Here is a 21,634-nt window from a genome sequence, read left to right as displayed (position 1 = left end):
GACATGAAAAGAGCCTGAGTTAAGGCCAGAGCCGTGGAGGTAGAGAGGAGGGAGCTATTGATATAGAAGCATCAGGATCTGGTGGCCGGACTGGGTATATGGGATAATGTGAAAAAGGGAAAGCCCTGACTTGAGCAATTCTGTCCTAGTTTCCGCTGTGCCCAGACTTGGTCCTCTGCTCTGGACAGTTCAGCAGTGTCCTTCTCACCCAGCTCCTCCCCTGACTCGGGCCCTGCCTGTGCCATGCTCATTCACCCTTCACTCCTGCTGACAGCGTCTACCCTTCTTTCTCTGCCCAGAAAAATACCCTCTGAATGCCCTTCCACATTCTCTCCACCTGTCTAAATCTCAGATGTAGCCAAAACCTACCAGCAACGGAACTTAAGGCATATTTATAAGAAAAACAAATCCAAACATGGAGAAAAACTGGCGACTTCCTCTCCTGGACTTTCCAGGGCCGTCCTGATCTTAGGTAATTTTTTTCTTTTTCCAAATAAAGGTGATTTGTTAAACATATCACTAAATGTGATTTCGTTTTTAGACCTTTCTTAAAGTTTTTATATAAATACACTCAACAAATGGGAAAACATCCCTTGTCAGGACACACATCCGCAATGACGGTTTGGAAAATGTGACTCTCTTCCGGGAGAGGCTTTTCCCCAGGTTTCCTTGTCAACTTGTCTGGCCCCGTCTCCTCGATCCCATCGCCAGTGTGAGAGAGACGCTGCCCCCTCTATCTCTAATCCTCCCTTTTCAATGCTCCAAGAGGGTCTTTCAGGTAGTCTGATTGTATCAAGCCTGACTGCTTCAAGGAGACAGTCTTGAGTAAGCAGGTAATTTCTCTTTGAACCCCGGAGGCTACTGATTTTCTCCAATCGAGAAGACTTGGCTTAAGTTGTTGTAATCCCTCTTCCTTCCCGCCATCCCCCACCTGCATAACCCTAGATGCTTCTAAAACTACTTTACCCAATTTAAAGAAGGGTAAGTCCTAGGGGTCTGCATTATGTATCACTATTTACTATCCCCAGTAGTGAACCAGTTGCATACAGAATTGCAGAATGTCAAAGGTGCAAGGGCCCTTATAAACCATTTGTCCAATGTTGCCCAAACTTCCTCAGGGATGTGAGTCACATGGGGTACTTGTCACAAATACAAGTACTGGGACCCCATCCCAGTCCCACTTGATTAGGGCTCCAGGACAGTGGCCGGGGAAACTGTGTTTAACAAGAGCCTCAGTGATTCCCTCATCTGCGAAGTTCCCAGCGCTTCCCAAACTTTACTGTGGATTGAATCACCTGAGGATCTTGTTAAAAAGAAGATTCTGATATACAAGGTTTGGGGTGGGGCACAGATTCTGCATTTCTAACAAGTTACCCACAGATACTCCATTCTCCTGGTGCACGGATCATACTTTAAGCAGCAAAACATTACATTCAAACTCCTCATCGTTCAGAAGAGGAGGAAACTGAGGCCCAGGGAAGGAAAGGAGGTTACCCACATCCAGACGCTTGGATGGAGGCAGAGATGGGCTAGCACTGGGGACTCCTGGGCCAGTGGTCTTTCCATATGGCCAGGCTGCCTATCACCAGCAGTCACTGAAAGCAGCCCAGCTGTAATGGTACTGTTTCCAATCAAAGGCTAATTGGAAAAATGATGCCTCCTGAAAGGGAAGCAGCCCTGGTTTGTCTCAGTAATGAGTGGACACACTAGCAGGGAGGGGACAAAGGATGGGGGAGGGGACAGAATTTATGTCTCATTTTAATTGAAGAAATGAGCCAAGGTCCCCTGACAAGGAGCCAGGAGGGTTAAGGTCACACAATGTCCTCCTACCTCCTCCAGGGGGAAAAAAAAAAAAACTAAGCTAAACTAAATTAAACCAACCAACTAACCAAACAAACAAAAAACCATCACCCAAAACCTTGGGAAAGTGCCATAATGGAGGTGCTGCAAGGAGATGGGAGAGCCCAGAGGAGGGGCAGTTTGGCTGCTGGGGTGGGCTAATGAAGGCTGCTAGATATTGGAGTTAGAATAATAAAGCATTAATGATGAAGAATGAGCTAAGAATTACCCTGCCTAGAGTAAATCTTTATTTTAATGGTCCCCTTCAGGCACGGGCTACACTGAGATGAAACTTGAGCCGAGGCTTCAACAAGTTGGAGTTTGTTTGGTGAAGGGGGGGGAGGGCAGGGGCCTTCCAGCCAGAAAGACCTGTATGCACAAAGGCAAAGGGTCTGATCCACATCCAATGTATCTGGGGATCAGAAAGTCCTTCAGTGAGGCGGAGGGGTGTAGAGGGCAGGGGAGTGAGTGGATGAAGACCACGTTGCAAAGGGAAATCGGGATTCATTCATCTGACAAACATACAACATGCTTCGTGCTGGGCACTGTATTGGGCCCTGGGGGGTAAACAGACACGGCCCCTGACCTCACAGAGCTCCAAGTCTAGCTAAGGGAGACAGTAATGATAACACAGTGTGACGCGAGAAAATGCAAAACGGCAGGGGAATCATATAGGGCACCTAATTCAGCCTGAGGACGAGTTAGCAGAGCCTTCCCAGAGAAAGTGACATCTTAACGGAAACTTACAGATGAATAAAAGCCAGAGGGAGGAAGAATGTTCCAGGTTAGGGGAAAGAATATGTGAAAGCCCTGAGAAAAGTTAGTTGGAGCAACCGAAAGAAATCCAGTATGGTTGCACTGTGGAGTGTGATGGAGGAGAGGCGGTGAGCAATGAGGCCAGAGGCGGGCAGAGGCCAGAACACGCGGGGCCTGTAGGCTACGTTAAGGAGTTTGAACTTCCCCTTTGAAGAGCACCCAGGGAGGTATTTTAAAGCTTTAAGCAGGAGAGTGAGATGAGCAGATAAAAGTTGTAGATAGATCCTTTCTGCTGCTGCCCTGTGGAGACTGGACTGAAGGGACCCAGCAACAGGAGATAAGGAGAGCATCTGCCCGGGGCATTGACGTCCTTGATCCAGGAGAGAACTGATAACAGCTTGGACAAGGGTAATGGCAGTGCAGAGGAGCAGGACAGGGAATCTACAGGGCTTGGTAAGGGATGAAATCTGTGGGAAGGTGAGGGAGAAAAGGTTTTATTTCTGGTTAGAGGGAAGTGAGTCAGAGGATAGGAAGAACTCCAGGCCAGGGAGAGCTGAGGGCCACTGAAAAGTGTCACCGAGGGAGGGGTATTTGGGGGCCTCCTGCTGGGCAGTGGCAGCCTGGGCTCTTCGGGGCACAGGGCTACCAGAGGCCAGGGGGGGCGGATGAGGGACTTCTGTTCCCGCCCCTCAGCGCTGTGCAACCTCTGTGTGGACCGGGCCCCGGCTGGGTGAGCTTCCTTCTGGCTGAAGGGTCTGGACCCAGAAGGAGAAACTACCAACAGCCCAGCTCTCCTGAGATGAGCCAGGAACTGAGTTCGGCACCGCACATGCTTTATCCCAAACAAGGCTCATCAAATCCCAGCAGGGTCGGGGTGCTATCCTCATGCTTACAGATAGGAAATGGGGGCTCAGAGAGGTGAAGTGACCTGTCAACAGTCACACAGCCAGGAAGTGATGGTTTGATGGTCTTTCCATTAGACCTTGTTTCTCAGAGAAATTTTGATACCTACATCAAATGGCCTCTACACTCAGTCCCACCACTATGGCTGCCACAAAAGCAGAGCTTAAACTCGTCTCTGCCTGGGATGGCAGAGAGGTTGCAAGTGTATTTGAGGATGCTGTATTGCAACACCCAAGGCTGAAGATGCTGCAGGATGAAAAGGCACATCTCACAGGCATGGAGGAAGCAGCAAGAAAGTTATGGGGTGTTAAAGGCAGATGGTACTTAGAATAGGGCACGTTCTCTCTAGAAGCAGTCTGGAGCTAATGGGGTAAAGACAAAGCAGTGTACAAAGAGCTTGGGAGGAACATCACCAGGAGAGCTGGAATTCAAGAACACAGAGTTCAAAGGACTTGGAGAAATCACCTAATGAGGCCCGCAGGCATCATTCCTGCTGGGTTCTTTCTTCATTTTATCATATTTTCCTTGTTTTTAAAAATGTGGGCTGGAGTATCAAAGGGCACAGTCAGCAAAGTGAAAAGGCAACATATGGCATGGGAGAAAATATTTGCAAATCATATATCTGATATGGGGTTAATATGCGGGATACATAAAGAACTCTTACACTTCAACAACAACCGAATAACCCAATTAAAATATAGGCAAAGGACTTGAATAGACATTTCTCCAAAGAAGATATACAAATGGCCAGGAAGCACATGAAAAGATGCTCAACGTCACTAATTATTAATCAAAACCACAATGAGATACCACTTCACACCCATTAGGATGGCTGCTATTAAAAAAAACACCCAGAAAATAACAAGCGTTGGCAATGATGTGGAGAAATTGGAACCCTTGTGCATTGCTGCTGGGAATGCTGCAGCCACTATGGAAAACAGTATGGCAGTTCCAAAAAAAATTAAAAATAGGATTACCATATGATTCATTAATCCCATTTATGAGTATATATCCACAAGAATTGAAAGCAGGGTCTCAGTGAGATATTTGCATGCCTATGTTCATAGCAGCATTATTCAAAAGAGCCAAAAGGTGGAAGCAACCCAAGTGTCTACAGACAGACAAACGGATAAACAAAATGTGGCATAAACATAGAATGGAATATCATTCAGCCTTAAAAAAGAAGAAAATTCTGACATATGCTACAATATGGATGAACCTGGAGGGCATTATACTAAGTGAAAGAAGTCAGTCATGAAAAGGCAAATGCTGTATGCTTCATCTCTATGAAATATCTGAAATAGTCATATTCATAGAAACAGAAGGTAGAATGGTGGTTACCAGGGGCTGGGGGCAGGAGAAAAGGGGAGTTGTTTAATGGGTCTAGAATTGCAGTCATGCAAAGATAAAAATTTCTGGATATCTGTTTCAAAACAATGTAAATATACTTAATACTACTGAACCCTATACAGTTAACCCTTGAACAACATGGGTTTGAACTGTCAGGTCTACTTAATACATAGATTTTTTTTTTCAATAGATACATGTTATAGTATTATGATTCTCAGTTGGTTGAATCTGTGAGTGCAGAACTGTGGATATGGAGGGTGGATTTTCAACTGCCCGGAGGGTCAGCACCCCTTAACCCCTGTGTTGTTCAAGGGCCAACTGTACTTAAAAATGATTAAGATGGTAAATATTATGTTAAGTATATTTTATCACAATTACAGTCTTTAAAAAATATTAAATGTGGGCTGGAATCGATATTTCGGGGAGTTCCTTCTCTCTGTAGAAACCTCAGCTCCACTTTCCCCTGTTTTTCTGAGCCTCTTCCAGAAAACTTTTTCAGACAATGGGAAGAGTGGGAATGATTCTCTGACCAGGCCACTTCCAAATCTCCTCCCTCCCTCCCCAGCCTGCAGAGTCCCTCCTCTTTCGCTTACACCCGATGGATGTTCTTAGCCTGTTTCCAGTGTGTTCATGGAATGTGCGTTCTCAGAGGTACTGGATGAAGGCTGTTGATGAGGAGAAAGGTGTGGACAGCTTGTTCCAGCCCTGTAAGTTACAAGGAGCTCTGCGCTTGTCCAGCAATAGCATAGCTTTGTAGATTTCAGGCAAGCCTAGGCTTCCTCTGAAATGGTCTTTCACTGCAGGTACAAAAACACAGTAAACCACCATCCAAAAAAACCCTGTCCACCCGTGAATGGTGCTTTGTAAGCTGGTTAATGTGTAACACTTTAGAAAGCTGGGCAGGGAGCATGTTTGCTTTTCCAACAGGAACCACATGAGGGGTGTCAGATGCCAATAATCCCAGGATTCTGTGGTCATAGGCTTTGAATCTGCAGCCAAACTTTGGCATCCAGACGTAGAGGCCAGTGATTTCCAACCTTTTCACCACCAAGGATCCCTTTTATTACTTTTTCCCCTGCGGGCCTCACATTTGGAAAAATTTTTATCTAGCGAAGCTACATTTATTATGGAATAATTCATTTTCCCAATTTTTTACTCACTCAGTGCTTCTGAGCCGCGTGAGATAACCCACACCAAGCTAATATGATTTCAGTCAAAAGCAAAGAAACATGATATTGTACTTAGCTCTCTGTGGCTTTGTCTTGGCTGAATGTGCCATTTCTATTAGGCTTTTTAAAAAATATTTAAAAAAATAGCTTAAGAACACCACTTACTCCCTTTAGAGACCTCCAGATTGAGAACTGCCAGTACAAGGTAGTGGAAGCTCTGACAGGCTGACTATCAGCTGAAGAAGCTCCAAATCCCATGAACCACGAGTAGAACAGAATCTGTTCATCAGGGGGCCTCCCTGCTTTATTTCACTAGCTGAAGTGTTTCGTGTTTTTTTTTCCCCCACGCAAAGGGAGTGATGAAAGAGATTGTTCCCCAAACAAAAATAACAAATGTTTACCAAGCCCCTACTTAGATGTCTGGTGCTGTGACAGGACAAGTCTCAGGCAAAGTCTGCCTCCCCAGATCCTCTGCTCCCCAGTTCTAAGTCATGCTGCCTCTGGATTGAGGATCTTTGGTCAGAGGGCGTCATCTAAGCCAAACGTCCCTTCCCACATGGAATACAAATGGACACGTCTATGTGTCTGTCTACGCTACTAAACTGGAATCCTCTTGAGGTCAACAACTTGGTCCTATTTTTCTCTGTAACTCTACATCTCCACCAAGCAGCGCGGTGCAGTGCCAGGCACCGGCAAGTGCTAGTGGAATGAACGGCAGTGAATTCTAGGCTGAGTAAATAGTTGAACTCTTGGGAACTAGACTGTGAGCTCCTTAAGGGCAGACACTATCTTATTCATGTCTGTGTTCCCAGTGCCTGGCACACCGTATGGTACAGAGCAGACACTCAATAAATGCCTGGGTGGATGCATGCATGAATGGATTCCATAATGCAGGAGCTGGTACCCTGCGGCTGGACACCCGGTGATGAAGCATAGACTGGTTATTACAGGCACACAGGTCACGGGCCACAGGTAGAACCGCTCCCCACCATTTATTTTTGTAAGTCATCACCCGGGGCTGCCATGTCTCTGGCTAATCCTTGGCTAAACACTCGCTTCTGCAACACTCAGTATAGCTCTGTCCTCTCCCTCCTACCTCATCACCCTCCCACCTTGGCATGATTGAATATATACACCAACATGCACCGGGCCGATAAAAGAGCACGGTTCAGAGCCCTGGCACCCCATTTTGGAAAGGGCACTGACCCCTGCTATAAAAGAAGCTCAGAAAGGACAGAGAATGAATGCGGCCGAGACATGTCTCTCCCTGTGGTGTCACTGGGTGTAATTTAAGCAGAGGCATTCCTGCAGTTGTTACACCCAGGCAAGTGTGGGGAATGAAACAGTTGTCTGTGACTGATTTAAACTGTGGTTTTTGACAACTGTGGCCTGGATTGAAGTGTCCCATCTGTTAAATTTAGTGTCCAAGGGAGCTGTGAACATGAGCTCTCATAGCAGCAGCTCCAGTTCTGTGGGGTCCTTGACAACTCAGGAAGAGTTCCTATCCCCAAACCAAATTGGACATTTTCTCTGCATCTAAGGGTTGTTTTAATTAATACAGTTATTCCTGGAAGGATACTGGAATGCAGGAACAAGGTGGGCAGAACGTGGAGGGGGCAGGGAGGGGAATGGGGAGAGCCCCTTTTCAAATATTTAAGAAATAATCAGGACTATCCTTATGCAAAGGTCACCCAAATACCCCCTTCTCAAATTCCCACCTCTACCCCCATCCTCACCCCATCCCCATCGCCCTCTTCTCTCAGTCCGAAGTCCCCTGATAACCCCTGCTTCTAGCAAAAGCATTGTAAGCTCCCATTCAAATTAAAACGTTATTAAGACATTATCAACCGTTAACATCTACTGTGCATTTTCCTATCAGATTTACGCTTGTCACATGATAGAGGCCAGAGGAAAAAAAACGATATGGTTTGGATGGAGGAAAGTAAGAGAAAAAGATGCTGCGTAGAGAAGGCGGTCCTGGGTGAGACTTTGCCAGTGATAGAAGGTGAGAGTTCTGCATGGAGAAGGCAGGATGGCTCTATTGCCATCCAAAGAGAAAGGATGGTGATGGGAATTCCCTGGTGGTCCAGCAGTTAAGACTTCGGCTTTCATTGCTCTGGACCCGAGTTCGATCCCTGGTCTGGGAACTAAGATCCCACAAGCCTACATGGTGTTACCAAAAAAAAAAAAAAAAAAAGAGAGAGAGAGAGAGAGAGAGAAGGGAGGAGGGTGAAACATGCAGATGAGGAGACCTGTGGCATATCATTTTGCCCTAGGTGGGCCCTTGCTCACCGTCTCCATTCCAGAGGAGCTTGGTACGAAAGAAGTTTCTATTATACCCATTCTCAGTGGCAGCCTTCCCAGCTGCCCCAGTCAACTAATCCATGACCGTCTACAACTATATTTGGCTAGGCAGCCTCCTGTGTCTACAAATACCAGCTTGGGGAACTCACGTAAACTCCTCACTCCTCCAGATTTAGGCTATCCCCAGTCTGATCTCCCATTATTTGCCAACATGAACTCTGAAACCCAGCCCCGCCAATCCACCTCGCTGTTCTTTCCTGAAGCTCATCCCCAACACACACCACATTTCCATCTGGCTGACTCAGGGCCTGAAACGCTGCAGATCTCTCTACCCTGTTCCCCAAATGCCTACTTTCTCTCAAAGCACTGTGATCCTTTCAGGCCCAGCTCAAGTCTCATCTACTGCTGAAGAAGTTCCAGACAATTCTAAATTCTGCAAAATGAAAACAAAAATTAAAAACGCACAATCTACTGGAGGATATAGGAAGTAAAATAGACAATTATAGTAAAAGTGTGATGAATGAAGCACATAGGTTCAAATCCTGGTCCTGCTACTTACTAGCTGCAAAATTATGGTTGAATCATTCAACTTCTTTGAACCTCAGTCTCCACATCTCTAAAATGGGGAAATGAACAGTACTTACCTCATTGGGCTAATGGAGAAACTGAATGAAATAATGCATGTAAGGCACCTGGCACAGGGTTGCTCCCTTCTGTTCCAGGGTCTTAGACATGATCCAAGAGGCAGTAAGGGCTGATGGAGGGTTTGTCCCTGTTTCTTTAGGTTGAAGATTCTATAGGGAAAAGCTCTGACAGAGAAACAGAAATACGCAGCTTGAGCAAAGTGCCCCTGGGGTGGAGGAGAAGAGTGAATGTCTGTAGGAGTGTTGGGAAAGGAAGAGGTCTGACTTCCTGGTGGGGGCCAGACTGCAGGGGCTGTTTGGAAATGAAGAGTGGAAGCACTATCTTGGTTGAAGGCCAAGCTGGACAAAATACCACTTGGTAGACAGCAATCACTCCTCAGCTTCTGGAAAGGGGAGAGAGAAGGAGAAATGCACCCACATTCTGTAAGTCACAAACTACAGAAGCCTTAGGGTCTTCCCTACTGAGGGACAGGCACTACCCCTCACCTCAAGGGAAGCAAGAAGCTCATTGCTGGGGGCCCGCATGACAAGAGAGTCCCCAGATCACATTTTCTCTTGGCCACTTAGGAAGCCCCTGGTGCCCCCTTTCATTCCCACCACGCTTGCCTCCTCCCAAGAGCTGATGGGTTCAGTTGTATGCAAAGTCAGCCTTCAGAAGAGTAATTCTAAGTTCAGGACCACAGGAACCTTCACCAAGACTTGGAGTAAGCACCTTAGATGCCTTCAAAAACTGATATCCTCACTATAAGTGTTTGGCTTTTTTGAGTGCTCTTGTGTCTTGCCTACTGACCTTCTTCCCATGGTTCTCTAGCTTTAGGAAGTTTCACTCTCCAAGTAGGATTCTGTTAAATAGGAAAAACTATGCTGAGTATCTTTCTGTCAGAGGAAGCAGCAACATCACCCACTGTTGACATCTCCAACTTGACGTCTCCCATGGTCCCCGTGCTGGGGCACAGCCGCCAAGCGGCACCAAGGCATGAAGAAAGCTACCAGGCATAGGCCTTTGTCTGACAGCTCACAGCTGAGCTTCACTTAGGGCAAGGGGCTCCAAAGGGATGAGGCACTCAGCCTGGGAATCTTCCAGAGGAATCCTTGTATCTGGGTGTAATTCCCTCACCAGTCTTGGAAGTGTTTGTGCACGCCCTGTTCCTGAGGGTATGTGTGCTCTTCTGAAGAGGGTGTCTTACTTAGGATTAGAGCTCTATAGAGGGTGGAAGGGAAGGAAGGAAGAAGTTCACTAAGATTGCCTCCAGACCCCAAACTTGGGCCCAGCTAACCATGGCAGTACGGCACAATGGAAGTGGCCAGGCCTTCCACCCAAAAGCCGGGATTTGAATCTCAGCTCTGCCACAGAAAGACCCATCTTACTGTTGTGAAAACGAAACATGATGATATACAGGAAGCACACTGTGCATGACACGTGTTCCATCAAAATCAGCTGAAGCAGAGGTGCTAAGGAAGAATTTGCTTCCTGTGCTTGGAATATCAGCTCATTTGGGGGGCAGTGTGCTTGTGTTCATTCTCTAAACCTGTTACTCCCAATGTTTTCCACTAGTCCAGAACTCCCACCACTCTTGTAACCCTCTCCCTTTGCTGCCTGCTTAAAGGAGCCAAGATTTAGCCAGACCTCAAGGTGGGAGAAGACCTCTTGCATACCACGAGGCAGGTCTCAGGCCTGTACTCTCTGGGCTTTGGTTTTTGTTGAGTGTGCTGTGCTCCACTATCTTTTCCCACCCCCATCCCTTAGTTATTCCTTCCTCCCCTTTATCTTATCAAAGCCAGACTTATCCTTCAAGGCCCCATTCAAATTCCTCATCACATGAATCCTCCTCCCATGGTCTATCATTGTTAATACATCCCACACATATTCACCCTTAACAAGCCTGGTTGTATGAATGTGACTGTTTCATTTCCAGGAAGCATGGAGGCAATCTGAGAACTGGGGCCAGTCAAATCTTCTCTCTTTTCCATATCCTTGCATTCCTTCAAGGAGCAAGCATTATGCCAGGCTCTGGGGCTAGAGATGAACTTGACACCGTCCCTGTCCTCAAAGGGGGGTAAACACCTCGAAGAAAGATTTAAGAGGAGTGCTATGCCATTTGAGGTCGCTGGCCAGGGTCAGGTATTCAAGGTAGAGAAAAGGGCACTTGGAAAGACCCGGGGAAAGGGAAAGTCATGCCATGTTCTGAAGATGATTAGAGCACCGTATAGTGCAAGCTTTGGCCACACAACAGGAAATATGGCTGGAGATGGAGAGTGAGGCCACCTCTGAAGGGCCTGGTTTTTGAAGCTGAAGAATCTCAATCGTATCCTGTAAGCAATGGGAGCCGAGGGAGCTTTCTCTATGCTAGCAGTGAACATATTTTCTATTAACTATCTGTCCACTTGTCAGTTTTTCCTCCAGCACTGGTTCTCACCCAGGGCTGGTTTTGCCCTCTATGAGAACTTTGGCCAGGTCTGTGGACATTTTTAGTTGTCATAACTTGGAAGATGCTACTGGCATCCAGTCAGTAGGGGGCCAGGAATATTGCTGAACATGGTACAACATACTGAACAGCCCCCACAACAAAGAACTGCCCAGTCCCTCATGTCAATAGTACCAAAGATGAGAAATCCTGTCCTACAAGAATGACTATGGTCTCTCTCTCCAAGGTCCAGCAGGTTCTCAGATACTGTGAGTGCTTGAGTGCTTAACAAACATTGAATGAATTATCTGAATGTCCCAGAACCTTTTCTGGGAAAAGTGTGTATCTAAATAGCTACTGCTCTATTTAATTACTCTCTTTCCCAACACATTCTCTGTGTGTCTGTCTCCATCTATTAGATTGTAGTTCCATGAGGGCAGGGGCTCTGGCTGGTTCACTGTTGTCTCCCCAGCAGTTAGGTGAATGACTGGCAAATATTAGGTGCTCATAAATGTTTGTTGAATCACTGAATAGTAGATTTGATGCGTGGGGCTGGGGATAGAGCCCAGAGGAAGCTAGGGTTTGAAGTAATTGAGATTTCTCCTTTCCTGGCAAGAGGCAGAAAGGGGAGACTGACGGCCCTTAAGATCTTCCGTACTGAATTCCCCCAAACCTACTCTCTCCTTTGGACCATGACTTCCAGTTTTCAGAAGTTTAATTATCGTGTGCCTTGGATTTCTTTAGGCTTATTCTGTTTGGGGTTCACTCAGCTTCTTTAATTTGTAGGTTTATATCTTTTGACAAATTTGGAAAATTCTTAGCCACTATTTCTTCAAATACTTTTTCAGCCCCACACTCCTTATTCTCTCCTTCTGAGATTCCAATGATACAAACATTAATTCTTCTGCTATTATCCCACAGATCCCTGAGGCCCTGTTCACTTTTTTTTCCAGTCTATTTTCTCTCTGCTTTTCAGATTGGGTAAGTTCTATTCATCTGTCTTCACATTCACTGATTCTATCCTGTTATCTCCACTCTACTATTGAGCCCATCCAGTAAGTATTTTTGTTGCTGCTGTTGTTGTGTTTTTCAGTTCTATAATTTACCTTTAGTTCTTCTTTACATTTTCTATTTCTGTCCTGGGATTTCCCATGTTTTTCATTTGTTTCAGAAGAATTTGTAATTGCTCGTTGAGGCCCACTAACCCTGCCTCACATTGCCTTGTTCAGTCTTCTCCCTGCAGGATGGGCGTGGAGACTCCGCACAGCTAGACTGCTCTGGTAGCAGGGCATAGAAGATCAGCTCCCCACTCAGCTCCACTGAAACCCCAGGGGAGTGGTATGCCGTTGTTCCACTGATGCTTAGTTGGAGTAGGGTGGGAAGCGCCCCCCAAAAGATGTTCTATTATTAGATGACCCTTTTCCTAGGCCTTTGACTAGGAGGAACAGGCTTTCCTTAGAACTTTTTTTGGTTGGTGCCTGTTGGACATTTTGGGTAGGGGTTTCTGCAGAGTCCTATCTGGAATATATGGGAGGAAGTAAGAAAACCCAGGGGACTCAAGGCTGTGTTGTTCCTCAAGTCCTGAGGTCCTTAGGTTGCCTGCTTTCTTCTCACCTTTCAGTCTTCCTATGTTTGTTTGTTGTGGTAGGTCCAGTGTTTTTTAGTTGTAGGAGGGAGGATCTGGGAGGGAAGGAGGGGAGAACGGTATTCCTCTGTTTTGGCCAAAACCAGAAGTCTGGGCCATGAATTTTAACCTTATGTCTCATCTTAGGCATTAGAGCAAGTCAGTCACCACCTGCTAGGAGAGGTTTCGGGATGTGTGTGTAATAAACATGTCTTACATTTCTATACATCATGAGTTTTCCCAGTGCTTTTATATCCAGGATTTCATTTGATCTTCATGACAATCCAATGAGGTAGGTACTATTGTTAGTATCTCCATTTTATCGATGAGGAAACGGACACACTCAGAGATTAGTTAATTTGCCCAGGGGTGGCAGAGCTGACATTTGAGCCCAGGCCTCCAGGCCCTAGTTTAGGGCTCCCTTCATCGTACACATCAGGAATGGTCACCAGCCTGATCTACCTCTCACCCACCAGCTTCCCTTCGCCAGTGGGCACCCAGGGTTTTCCAGCCCGCCTTCCCCCTCTGGACTCCACCCTCCTCCCTCTTTTGCTCTAGATCAGTCAGCAGGGATTTTACAAGTGCCCAGCACTGTGACTTCACAGTAATAGGTTCCAAAGGGCCACTTAGACCTCAGTCATCCCAGTCAATCCAGACCAGCAGGGAGGGGCTGGGGAGTGGGAGATGGTCCGTATTCTCTAGACATTGCAGCTGTGGGGATCTAGCAGAAATGTTAACTGAGGCCAGGACTTGCGCAGTCACACAGGGCCCTGTGCTTCAAGAGGTCCCGGGCCTGGCTTAATGCTCTGCCATCACCGTCGTGAAATGACTTATAAATTTGAACAAGCGGCCCTGCATTTTCATTTTGCACTGGGCCTCACAAATGATGTAGCCGTTTTGGGCTGAGGCCCATCCTAGTCACCTGTCTGGGAGCAGGGTTCAGTCTCCCAGAAAAGGGCAGAGGAACCTGCAAAGTTATGGCCTTGAATGAAAGGCCCCCAAGCATGAAATCTGTTCCTGTGAATTTCACACCACACTCCCATTCTTTTGTAGTCAGTCAGGCTCAGTGACCTGTGTGAACTTTCTCCCTGAGCCGAGAGCCCTGCCACCTCCAAGCCTTGGCTACATTGCTCAGCTCTACCAGACCACTGGCACTCCATCTCTCAAAAGTGGTTTCTGTCTGATTAGACAGAATATATCTGATGCATATATAAACCTCCCTACTACATATAATCTCCTTTTAAAAAAATCGAGGTAATATTGGTTTATACCGTTATATAAGTTTCATGTGTACAACACTGTATTTCTACTTCTGTATACACTACAGTGTGCTCGCCACTCAAAGTTTAGTTTCCATCCGTCACCATGCAGTTGACCCCCTTCACTCCTTTAGCCCTCCCCACACCCCTTTCCCCTGTGGGAACCACTATTCTGTTCTCTGTATCTATATGTTTGTTTTCGCTTGGTTTGGTTTGTTCATTTATTTTACTTTTTAAAATTCCACTTAAGAGTGAAATCATACGGTAATTGTCTTTCTCTGACTTATTTCACTTAGCATAATATATGCTTATTTCACTTAGCATAATATGTGCAGATGGCCAACAGGCACATGAAAAGACGTTCAACATCTCTAATTATTAGGAAAATGCAAATCAAAACCACCATGAGATATCACCTCACACCTGTCAGAATGGCTATAATCAAAGAGGAAAGAAATTTTAGAATGCTGGAGAGGATGTGGAGAAAAGGGGACCCTCATACACTGTTGGTGGGAATAAATTGGTACAGCTAGTATGGAAAATAGTATGGAGATTCCTGAAAAATTAAAAATAGAACTAGCGTATCTGATCCAGTTATTCCACTTCTGGGTATATATCCAAAGAATATGAAGACAGAAATTTGAAAAGATATATGCACCCCCTTGTTTATTGCAGCATTATTTACAGTAGCCAAGATATGGAAACAACCAAAGTGCTCATCAATGGGTGAATGGATAAAGAAGATGTGGGACTACTGGGCATATACCCTGAGAAAACCATAATTTAAAAAGAGTCATGTACCACAATGTTCATTGCAGCTCTATTTACAATAGCCAGGACATGGAAGCAACCTAAGTGTCCATCGACAGATGAATGGATAAAGGAGATGTGGCACATATATACAATGGAATATTACTCAGCCATAAAAATAAATGAAACTGAGTTATTTGTAGTGAGGTGGATGGACCTAGAGTCTGTCATACAGAGTGAAGTCAGAAAGAGAAAAACAAATACCGTATGCTAACACATATATATGGAATCTAAAAAAAAAAATGGTCATGAAGAACCTAGGAGCAGGATGAGAATAAAGATGGAGACCTACTAGAGAATGGACTTGAGGACATGGGGAGGGGGAAGGTAAGCTGGGATGAAGTGAGAGAGTGGCATGGACATATATACACTACCAAATGTAAAATAGATAGCTAGTGGGAAGCAGTCGCATAGCACAGGGAGATCAGCTCGGTGCTTTGTGACCACCTAGAAGGGTGGGATAGGGAGGGTGGGAGGGAGACGCAAGAGGGAGGAGATATGGGGATATACGTATACGTATAGCTGATTCACTTTGTTATACAGCAGAAACTAACACACCATTGTAAAGCAATTATACTACATTAAAGATGTTAAAAAAATATGTGGAATACTACTCAGCCATAAAAAAGATGAATTCTTATCATTTGCAACAACATGGATGGACTTTTACGGTACTATGCTAAGTGAAATAAGTCAGACGGAGAAAAGCAAATACCGTATGATTTCACTCCTTTTGTTTTTAAAATTGAAATGTTTGAGATAGTTGTAGAGTCTCCTGCAGTTTTAACAAATAGTACAGAGAGATTCTGTTTACCCTTTCCCCAGGTTTTTCTAATGATAACATTTTGCAAAACTCTACTATATCACAACTAGGATATTGATGTTGATACAATTCACAGATCTTATTCAGATTTCCTGTTTCACTTATACCCATCTGTGTGTGCATTTAGTTCTCTACAATTTTATCACACGTGGGTTTGTGTATTCTCCACCACAGTCAAAATACTGAACAGTACCATCACCTCAAGGATCTTTCGTGGTATTACCCTTCATGACTGCACCCACATCCCTCCTGCAACCCTCTTCCCCACCAGTGGCAAACACTAATCTGTTCTCCAGTTCTAAAATTAGGACATCTGGGCTGGTTGCAGGTTTCGGCTATTATGAATATCAACTCTGTTTTTGACCGTGTGTTCTTATGAATTCATGGCCACTTTAAATGAGTTACTAAAGCAAGATTTGTCAGGAAAAGTCTTTGAATCTCCTATCAGTCAATGTTTTTTTTTTTCAATTTAGAGGCAACACGGGCCAGGAGAAAGCTATACGGCTTTCGAGTTGGGAGAATTGTATTTTTAATAATAACAGGGCTCCATTATTTCCTTCCTGCGTGGCCTGGGGCTGGTTACTTAACACTCCACAGCCATCACCTCCACCACCATCACCCCCCCCTCCACTCAGCATCTCCCCTATCTTTGTTTACCAGGAAAAACAACCCCTCTGTGCAGAGTTGTTTTTGTGAAGATTAAATGAGATAGCACATGAAAGCTCCCAGTACTTTGGGGCTTTCCAGAGTCCCTTCTTTCTTGACACCAGCTGAGGAGGGGGAATGAATCGAAAATAGTGAAAAGTTGAAACTGTAAATTTTAACAATGCAGTTTGAATACTCCTAAGTATTTACAACAAGGGGAAAATAGGACAAGAATGAGTGTACAACTGGGACTTATAATTAGCTTAATGAGACTTCTGAAGAGCTCTAGGAGGGAACTGGGAAGACTTCTTTTAACTAAGTCAAACAGGACCTTGTCCCGTCCCTCACGCCCTCTCCCAACATTGGGGAGGCTTAATTAGTTTAGCAGCTCTTTTCTTTCAAGATCTGCCTATAACAAGCTACAGTCTCCCTTAGTCCAATTTTGCAAAAATCCTAGATTAGTAGAGCCCAGATGAATGACGTTTTATTGGGATTGAAAAAGAGTCCTTTCCCCCATGTTGGAAAACTTTCATAATTCTGTTTGTTTTTAACCCCCTCCCAATCTTTCCTTCACTCTCCGGCTCAATGACAGCTCAAGGCTGCCTCCACCCTTTTTGTTCTAATTCTATGAGCTTTCCCCGGCACTCAAAGGGCTGTTGATGGATATGTAGCTTTGCCAAAGAGACATTGGGTTGGCCAAAAAGTTCATTCGTGTTTTTCTGGAACATCTCATGGAAAACCCTGAACAAACTTTTTGGCCAGCCCAATACTATCATTCCCCTCAGACTGCCCCTGTTTCTCAAGTTTTGAAATCCCAGAAGACAGTTCTGCTTGATTTTCTAAGCACTTTCTGTGAGTGTGTGATGGGTCCATCTCAGGGAGTCTTGCTAAGTTGCTACTGACTTCCATTTCGAATGTCTCTGGAATCCATTGCCAAGTATTTACTGCACATCTACCTGGGGCCTTGCCCTGTGCTTCACACTGTGGGGAGTGCAAAAGCCAGAGCTGTTGTCCTCAAGGGGTTTGCAGTTTGAGGAAACCCAAGTACACACATGAAACAGTTGGAGAATGATTACGAAGAACCCTGTGGGATATGACACTGACTCAGAGTGAGATGATTGGTCAGAGAGGTTGGAGATCAGTGAGGGAGGAAGAAGGCTTCATGGAGAAAGTAAGGTTGGAGAATCAAAGGATAAGCCAGACCTGGATAGATGGAGGAGTGAGAAAGGACAGTCCCAGTAGGGGTACATCTTGAGTAAAAACATGGGGGCAGGGGGAGGCTTGAATCATGCTTCCTGACCTGAGCTCTGGGTCGCCTCAGTTCCTGACTTCTTGTCTTGCCTTCTGCTTATGGCCTCGCCCGCCCTCACCTGGTACCCAATGCTCAGTTCTCTGGGGCTGACACTCAGCTACAATGTATGCTTAAGTTTTGAATGCCAGCTGTATCCAAAGAATCATCCCCACCCAACCTTCTCAACCCTGAGTTCCCTACCCCAGCACCCATCAGTGGTGGTGATGTTTCTGAAAGCGTCCAGCCTTGAGATTTGGAACACAAAGGCCAGCTAGACCAGCACCAAGGAGTAGTGGGGAAATCAATCACAGGAAATGGCTAAAATGACATCCCATGGTGGAGGAAGGGCCTTGGTAACCAAACAGAGGGGTACAGATGTAATATAGTCAGAGATTAGGAACCACCGTAACCATTTATTTCTATTACTAGGGACAGAGGTTTCCTCTGACTAGTATTAAGAAACTAGAGCCCTTTAGTTGACAAGGAAAATGAGTTGCTTCCCCTAATTAAAGGAAATTCTGCCGACAGCCCAGTGAAGACTATTTTTGTGTTAACCAGGCCAACAGGGAAGACATCCAATTTACCCCCTCCTAAAGTCTTGGTTGAACTCCACCCCACACCGGCCCAAGGCTATTTGGTTTGGAAGCTGACAGTCCAACCTCTTCCGTGGCTTCTGTTCGCACTCTCACTGGCCTTGGGGGGATTGTAAAGTCCAAAGAAGCAGGGACTGCAGTCAGCTAGCCAAAACCAAATGCTGCCCCACACCAAGGCCGTACCACACTCCACACCGGGTGCAGCTGGATTTTCCCCATAGGGGAAGTCGATTTTACAACCTAGGGGTGGAAAATGCCCGAGATGGGAGAAGAGATCGGGCGAGGAATGCCGCTGGAGGATGCAAAAGGGCAGACTCCAAGACCTGGGTGTGTGTTGAGATGGAATTAACCGGACTCTTACAGCATCTTGGACAGAGTAGCCACCAACGTGCTCTACCAATCCTGGGCTACTGAATCAAAACGATTCTTACAACTATCCCCGCAAACTTTTGAAGGAGGTCAAAACTTGTTCAAGAATAAGTCAAATGTACCACTTTACCCGGAATGTGAAACAAACAAAAAAATAGCACAGACTGAAAACTTCTACAAAATAAATGAATGGCTGGTCTTTAACTCATTGAGGGCTGAGATCATGTTTCTTATTGCTCTCCATTATATCCCCGGGACCTAACATAGTATCTGGCACATAGTAGAAGCTCAGTAAATGCTTGTTGAATGAATAAATGAATCACAGTAATAATAGCAATGACAGTAATAAATATGTATTGAGCCCCAATTGTACCCCAGGCAGTGCTCTAAGTAATTTACATGTGTTAACTAGCTGATTGGAGCCTCACAGCAGCCCTCTAAAGTAGGCTCATTATTATTCCCATTTTATAGAGCAGGAAAACAAGGCTCAAGAGGATGGTTCCTTGCCCGAGGGTATACGACAACTAGTAAGCAACAGAGCTTGAATCGTTACTTACTGAGAGAAGGCAGGGACACCCTGGCTATCTCTTGACCACTTGTGGTCACTCAGTGTTCATAATGATCAACCAAATGTACTATGAGGCAGACCCAAAGTGGCGATTATTTATTATTTCCCCTGCCTGGGATGCTATCCTCAATCTCCCGTATCACCCTACCACAAATGCACACATCACTCCTTTCTTCCTATTAGAATCCCACTCACGCTTAAAGATGCAGTTCAAATTTCACCTCTTTTACCAAGCCTGTGCTGACTACTCTTGCTGGAAGAGCTCTCTCCCACTTTGGAACTCATATGGCACTCGTGGGCCATACCACTCATTTGATACTTGGAAGCTAGATAGCATGCTGGTTAAGAGCCAGACTTTAAAGTCAGACACGGCTGGATTTAAATTCCAGCTCTGCCAATTTACTAGGTGTGTGACTGTGGGCAAGTTACTTAACCTCTCCATCAAGGAGCATGATCTTTGAACTGGAAAGAGAATTAAAGCCCAAGATAGATGAGGAGATAATAAGGGAGTACTTAGTTGCCTTCAATGAGTTCAAGTTTCCAGGCCCGGACAAATTACATCCGAGGCTACTGAGAGAATGTGCAGATGTGATCACAGAGCCAGTCTTAGTAACCTTTGAGAAATCATGGCAAAGGGAATAGGTGAGAGACGCAAAGAGGCAGGCAAACGTTGTTCCAAGTTTTATTGAAGGGGAGGGGGCTGGTGTTGCAGAGTGCAAAATGTATATCCTGGAAACTGCAGACCAGTGAGCATGGCATTGGTCTTTGGCAAAAGCATAGAATGCACTATTAAGCAGATCATTTTTGAGGCTTTAGAAAGGGAGCGGAAATCACTAGGGGTAAGCATGAGCTCACTAAAAGCAAGTCATGCTTAACTAAGCCCATTTCCTTTTTTGAATGGATATCTAAAAGGGTAGATGAAGGGGATACCGTAGTGTAATGTATCTGGATTTCAGTGAGACATTTGAAAAAGTCTTACGCTATCCTCGTGGAGAAGGTGGAAAAATTGGAGCTGGTTGGTAGCAGGAGTTATATGGATTGCTTCAAGTTTGAACAACCTTATTAAAAATGATTTTTAATAAAGGGAGAACTCTAAGGTCATGCTGCAGTCTTCCGTCCTGGACTCTCTCTCATTCAATAGTTTTATTAGTCGAGTTGATCAAATATGCAGATAAAAGAAACTTGGTGATACAGAACATGCACTTTCAATGGAGGCGATATCGCCCCCAAGAGGGCAAAATTGCTTCTGGAGGAGGGAAAAAAAACTTTTACATATAGAGCACAGACCTGTAGAGAGTGAATGAACATATACACAGCATATCAGCGTTATTAAAATTTCACGGGCAGAGATTAGAGAAAAATGTCTTAGAAGGCTCCTTAGAGGTGTAAAAATGGAAATAAAAAAGGTTGAGAAACATTGGTATAAAGAATATGATATTTTAGATGAGAGACTCAACATCTAGAAAAATCATAAGGGAGGTAAATTGAAATAAAAAAATAAACAAAGTGGGACTTCCCTGGTGGTCCAGTGGTTAAGACTCTGTGGTTACACTGCAGGGGGCGCAGTTTCGATCCCTGGTCGGGGAACTAAGATCCCTGGCGTGTGGCCAAAAAAATAAAATAAAATTTAATTTAATTTAAAAATAAATACGAAAAGTAAACAAGGTGATGGTTATCGAGGATGCATGTAAAGCCCGGCATCTAGGCTAAAATAAAAGTCAATTGTATAAGCATAGAATCAGGCAAATAATAGTAGTTCGTGCAAGAAACGAAAGAGGGTTTTAATTGAGCTACAAGCTCCACATTGAGCAGACAACCCAAATGGAAAAAGATCTGGAAACCATGTCCCATGAGTCATGATTTAAATGAACTGAGGATATTTGGCCTGAAGGACAGAAGACGTGGGCTGACATGACAGATATCTGTCATGTGAAAGAGGAATTAGAAATAGTTTATGCAAAGCTAACTTTTTGCTCAACCTAAGGAATACGTTTTTTTAACAATTAGGGGATGTCCAAACGTGGAACAAGCTGCTTTACAGAGGGATGAGCTTTCCAGATTATCGGGATGATATTCCTGCACTGAGCGGGAGGGTAGATATAACCCCTAAAGTTTCTTCTAATTCTCAGATTCGATGATGCCCGACTCATTGGAAAGTTATGGAGGTGGAAAAGATGGCTGATGAACCCAGACAAAACACCCTCCCTTGGTTTCAAAGCCAAAATCCCACAATATGGGGCATACCTGCTTGAGAAATCTGTCACTCAGGAACCAAATCAGGT

The sequence above is a fragment of the Balaenoptera acutorostrata genome, chromosome X, assembly GCF_949987535.1.
Source record: "Balaenoptera acutorostrata chromosome X, mBalAcu1.1, whole genome shotgun sequence".
NCBI classification, from domain to species: Eukaryota; Metazoa; Chordata; class Mammalia; order Artiodactyla; family Balaenopteridae; genus Balaenoptera; species Balaenoptera acutorostrata.
Note: the sequence above shows the minus strand (reverse complement) of the source record.